Source organism: Melozone crissalis, unplaced genomic scaffold, assembly GCF_028551555.1.
Source record: "Melozone crissalis strain CALT ecotype California unplaced genomic scaffold, PUWL_Pcris_2 ptg000006l_1, whole genome shotgun sequence".
Taxonomy (NCBI): Eukaryota; Metazoa; Chordata; class Aves; order Passeriformes; family Passerellidae; genus Melozone; species Melozone crissalis.
The window spans coordinates 26,322,761-26,329,026 of NW_026535784.1; positions in this window are offsets into that span (position 1 = coordinate 26,322,761).

The following is a 6,266-nucleotide window of genomic DNA, read 5'->3' on the forward strand; positions in this document are numbered from 1 at the left end:
GGATATATGAATACCAGTTTTAAGACTCTTTGTAGATATCTGACAGTTTCACATCTACCATTTCATATAAAGTGATTGATAAAATGAGAAGTTTGTCCTGCTTAAGTTTCCGCTGTTTTTATCCTTGCTGCAGTTCATCATTTTTCACAATACAGCCGGTTTTTGCAAATGTTTTCTCAACTCTGTGCACTTACCCCTACATTCATCGAACATAATCAAGCAAAAACTCCAGTCAGAGCAAAGTGTGAAATACACAATTAATTACTTTCATTTAGCTTTTTTTTTTTGCTGATAAGAAACTAATTCATGGACATGAACAAGCTGCCAGTGTCCTTTAAACAAGCAGAAAGAGATTAATCGAGACAGTAATGGGGAAAATATTTACAGTATCTAGCCACATTCAAGCATTCTGCTTGAGTAACTGGAGTGTGCGTCAGGACCCGAGGATCCAGCTTTGTGGCCAGCTATATTCTGAAGCTGCTAATCTCTGGCTCAGGGCCCACCTTATACTTAAAACAGAATACAATATTTGTCTTTCAGCTGTTGCCGTTTGTCATGACCCAATAAACATGGCTAACTCTGCCATAGCAACTGCTGTTAAAATGCTGAAGCCAAGCCACAAAGTGAAAGAAAAATAGATGCTGAATACAGTACCTCATGGAACATAAGATAACAACTGCATATTAAAAGACATTCCGATGCCTGTTTCTAAGAGAAAAATACTCAGAAGTTTTGGCACTTGGACTACAAGTGACTATGACCTAACATGTGATCTCACATGTGATCTCATCATTTGTTTGTGTATGGAGTCTTATCTCTTGGGAGACCACAAAATAGGTCAAGGTATTGATCTAGAAGTTTGACACATGCTTTGAAGAAACATGTGAAACTTGACTGCTCTGTACTTAGAAAAAAAAAAAACATATATTTTTTTCAGGCTCAAGGCAGAAGGAACTTTTGTTTTCCCTTCTTCCTAAGCCTCCCAGATAGAGATCTTGGATCAGTAGACTAACACAGAACAACTTTAAATACCTGCTCCCAAGGATATCTTTCTTTCGTAGACACAAATGCTCACAGACAGGGGTTGACAGAAAAACCTACAGCAATACAGAATGAGCCACCATGGACCACAGTTCAAATCCTTATGGTTCATTGTTGCCTACATGCCTCCAAAAAACCTGTAGCCAGCTCGAGGGAAACACCAGACACACTCTCAGTGGCATTCACTCATTTGGAGTACAGTTGCATATAGGCACTTTGCTCTGCTATATTCGAAGAGCCCTACACAAAAGCAGTATTTTACAGCCAAGGATAAAGGTGTGGTTAAAAAGAACTGCATAGAATGAAAACTAAGAGAAACTTCAGAAGAAGATCCAGACAGGATGGGCAGCTTTGCCTCCCACTTTATTTCTGCCTTTCCTAAAGGTATTTTGTAAATAGTCATAGCATTCCCAGACTTTTATCATTTGTTATTTACAATGTAAGACATTCTCAATAAGTCAAAAGATAATAATTTAAAAACAATATATGGAAAAAAATTTAAAACTTAGAGCAGGAATAAAATACAAATCACAACCATACAGGGATAAGCATTTTCTTTTTAACCAAGAAATCACTGTTCTTTTCTTGACACTTCAGATGTTTTTCTAGATATAACTTTCACTGACAAAAATATATTAGAAGGGAGAAAACATACATACACATAAGCGTTGCCATAGAGAGGGACATACACTGTAGACAGGATCTTCATTGACAATTTTACCACTCCAAGAAGAACAAGCTCTCTCTTGTCATCTATTAATTTTTAGACAAAATGCAATCCAAAAAAGCATTGCTACTACCTCCTGCCTGATGGGTTCCTCTAGTCACACAAGCTGTACTAGGGATCTATTCTTAGTTTTGAGTTTTGCAAAATTCTCTGAAATTTTTGTTGCATTTACTGCTACTGAATAGAACCAGTTCCTTCTCCAGCAGCAGCATATGTAATCCCAATACATTCCCTTGCCTGCAATCTTTTATCTTGATTAGGTAAGGAGCAGAAAAAGGTTAATTATAAATAATATAGAAGGGACATACCACAGCATTTTGTGCCAGTTTTGGTCTATGAGTTGTGTGGATACAGTAATTCATATCCCATGAATGAGACCTGAATAGCAATTCAAAAATACATGTCTGAAAAGAAAGGATGCAATGTCTAAGCAAGATGTCCACAGGAGAAGCTGACTGGGTCATGCCTGAAACACAATTACTATCATCTGCTAAATTATAATTTAACATATCCCCCTGGAAGGCCTCATGTTACCTCCATCACTTCCACTGCCCATTTCCCTGGTCCTAATCACATTTCCTCCAGCCTCTTCTTTTCTGGGCCCTGCCAATACTTGACTTGTATCATGCAACCCATGATACACAAAAAAAAGATGGTTGGCCACCACTGGCATACTAACAGTATCCAGAGATGTATTTTAGCCTACACAGACACAAGCAATAATAATCTAGTGGTAAAAGTTTACCTTTTACTCCTAAGGCTTTGAAAGAACAAGAGTCAAGTGTCTTGATGCCACTTGATCTCTTCACTATCCCTTTAGTAAAAAAAAACTTTTCTCTTGAAAAGACACAGTTAATTTCCATGTAGCAATAAAAGATTACATAGCTAAACACATAAAATCACACATGAAATCAAGAAGTAGGACTAATTCTTGTAGAAATAAAAAGTGAGACTTTGCCTTTAACAGAGGCAGAGCTGGGTGTCTGAAGGGGCATGTTATCTTTCCTGTAGGTACGTGTCATTGCACACCTAATGAAGCATTTGGACTATTTCCTAAATGCTGCAGTATAATATGCCTCATGAAAGAGGTTCTATAAATCGAACAACTGCTGTGCATTATTTTTTCAGGTAAAGTTGAATGGCAAACACATCAGAGAGTTGTGTAACAGCCAACTTATGTTCAAAAATTATGTAAGTGCCAGCATGTTAATTTATGTAGCATGCTGGACTTATCTGCTGGCACAGAGCCTTGCTAACTTATTCCAACTTTAGTTCTTTGAAATGAGCTTATCTTATTTCCAATGCCAAAATGGCTTTAACTTTAAACAAAAAAGGCATCAGCTTGCCAAATTTGGACATGACGTTTGACTGCAGCTATTAAAGGGAGCAGAACCACAGATGAGTGAATGAGCTGAAAAGAAAAACAAATCCTTCCTCAGTTTTAAAATTCTCCATCAGAACTTCTACAGGCTGTCAGAACAGAAGGGCAAACACTTTTCCATACACAACAGGAAAAAACAGCCTCTCAGAAAACATTCATAAAATTAATTGTGAAATTTGAGAAATACGGCGATTAAGCACAAAATCTGAGAAATGCTTTGCAACTTTTTTGCCAGGAGCCATAATGATAAAATGAGCTGACACATCAGGCTCACAATGAAACCAATAAAGGACAACAAATTCCTTTCCTAGTCATAACCATATCTAACCCCCTGCAAAATAGGCAAAATTGAATTAATATGACAGAAGCAACACTTCAGAAAACCAGTGCAGTAATCACAGTCTTAGCAACACAGACTGAAAGTCAATACATGCATAGATTGCAAACACTGAGCTGCAAATGTATAGACGTGAGTTTTCAAAATCAAGGTAAGCAGTACTTCAATACCTTAATGTGACATCAGCACCTCATTCTATTCAATATACTCCTTGGATTTTTTTTTAAAACACTTGTCATTATTTTATAAATGTCCCCAGCTCCTCCTTTACATTTTTTTAAAAATTAAAAAGAAAACAACAGAAAAAAAATCAGTGCACAAATATCAGTTAAGAAGAAAACCAAGCACATCGGTAATTAAACAACTTTTAAAAATAAAATATTTCAATTTCTATTTTCAATTTGCTTAGAATTTTATGAAACAGCTCTGAAACATACTATTTCACTAAAAAAAAATTACTTTGCACTTATTGGCTTCTTAATTTAGAACACATCCTCTGCATACAAAAATTTTAACAAAATACTTATCAGTTTCAGTTTACTATTCAGAATCTTAACAGCAGAGAAAAGTACCAGAGTTATATAAAAATGATAACCAAAGGTTTAAAATGAGAGGTCAGTTGACCTAAACCACTACTTCAAAGCATCTACAAAGCTGGGGCAGGTAGGGAGGAGTTGTAGGAATGTCCTTCTCCACCTCACTTTTATTTCCAGCCTAGGAATTTCTAATGCCTGGGAGAGGGGTAAAGTGCAAGACCTCCACTCCCCCCTTCCTTGCCAGATGCATGAGAAGAATAACAGAGGTGCCTCTCATACCACCTAGGAAAAGAAGAGAGGATTTCTCCCTTGCCAGGAAAAACTAAGGGTACTGCTAATTTGTCAGACATCCGCTAACCAAAATCTGATAAGAAAAGTTCACCAGGATCCAAATTATTAATCATTCCCTAACAATGGAATTAGGAAAAACTACAATCTGCATACAATCAGTCTTCTTGCCTTGGGAACTCTTTTAAAATTAGTAGTATTTATTATAAAAAGATTTCTCATATACCCATGAGTTTTGAAATAGAAAACAGGCTGTTTGGAACACTCCGACCTTTCACCTCTGGACAGCCAGCTTCAGTACATGCTGTTCCACATGTGCAAGTGATTTTCAGGCTCCATTAACATCCTAGACTGTTACTGTCTAAACTTCACAAACAGTGAAGTCCAATATAGTTTATTATGATATAGACTAAGCTCTGAAGTAAAACAGAAGGTTTATGACATAAAATGCAGACTCTGAAGTGTTTGGGGGTTTTTTGTTTGTTTCTGCCTGTACCAGGGTTTATTCTGGTTCTGCAGCTGAAACAGAGGTCTCCATGAGTTTACAGAAGGATGAATTGGTTTTAAACCTTTGCTCTTTAAAACCTTTTTCTTCAACTCTCAGTCTGCCAAGTTGTAAGGAAAACAACATTTTCTTCCATCAAGGCAGGGACATACTGGGAGAAGAAACAAGAAAAATGCATCCAAAACATTCTGATGTGAAGTAAGAAGTTTGCCTTTGCTAGCAAAATGGAAAACAATGGCATGCCATGGGCATAGGAGTTTGATTGCTAGAGTTTGAAAGCTAGAGAGGTGTCACAGTGTGCAATGACAGATTTGTGTACCTTGCTACCACTCTAATACCTAATTTGAGGCCCCAGCTCCCAAATCTCCCCAAGTTGAGTGACACAAAGGAATTTGACACAGCTTCCCCCCACCTTCCATTTTTGGGGGAGGAGGCAGGTGGAAAATGGTGGTTATACTCTTTCAGGTTATATTGGATAGGAAAATAACATTTGGCACAAAAATCAAATGAAGTATCAACCTGGAAAGCAAAAGCCTGCTTCAATGCTTCAAACATTTGGGTAGTCATACTATAAACCAAAAGACTACATTATTATTCTGGGGAGGGTAGTTGATACATAAATTCATAGCAGAATTTGCAAGTAAAAAAAGTTGTAACACCAATGACCCTATAGTACAAAACAAGAAAATCTACTAAAAATCTATTTAAAATACTTGTTTTATTACATGGAAGCTTCAATGATACCAGGGGGAAAAAAGAGGAAATGGCACACTGCTTCATATTTACAAAAATCTATTTTCATAGTTACAACTATTATGAAAGAAAATATGATGCCCTAAAACCAGACAAGAAAAAGAACATGTTCTTTACTTTACTGAAAGGAATATACCTTTGTCCAGTGGATAAAAGTCTCTGCCTTTAATCCAGCTTAGCTGGTCATTTTGGTCTAGTATGTAAAAACAGAAGTGGCCTAGGTAGATAAGCCAAAAAATGTACACATACCATATAAATGGGCGAAAGAGTTTCTTAAAAGCAGTCATTGAAAAGGAACTACAAAACAGCCTTATGTGACAAGCATCAAGTCAGTATTGCCTTTCAAATCTTCTGGTTTGGTTTTTTTTTTTTCCTTTTTGTAATTAGAGAGAGGAAAGAAAAAGGAAAAAAAAAAGCCAAACCTGGGAAACATCAATAAAAACAGATCTCACAATTGCTTTCCAGAGCAACAGCACCTTGGAGAGCAAGTCACCCTTCCAGTAAACCAGGCAGAAAAAAAAATTATTCTTTAAGCAAGAGCTCAGCTTCATAAATGCATGATTTCCACTGAAACTGAGAGCAATCACTTGCCTAGCAACCACCCTGCCCTTACCTATATCTAGCAAGATTAGAAGGGACATATGAGCAAATTTCAGTATAGTACAGAAACATGAACAAACTTTACAGACACTTAAGCA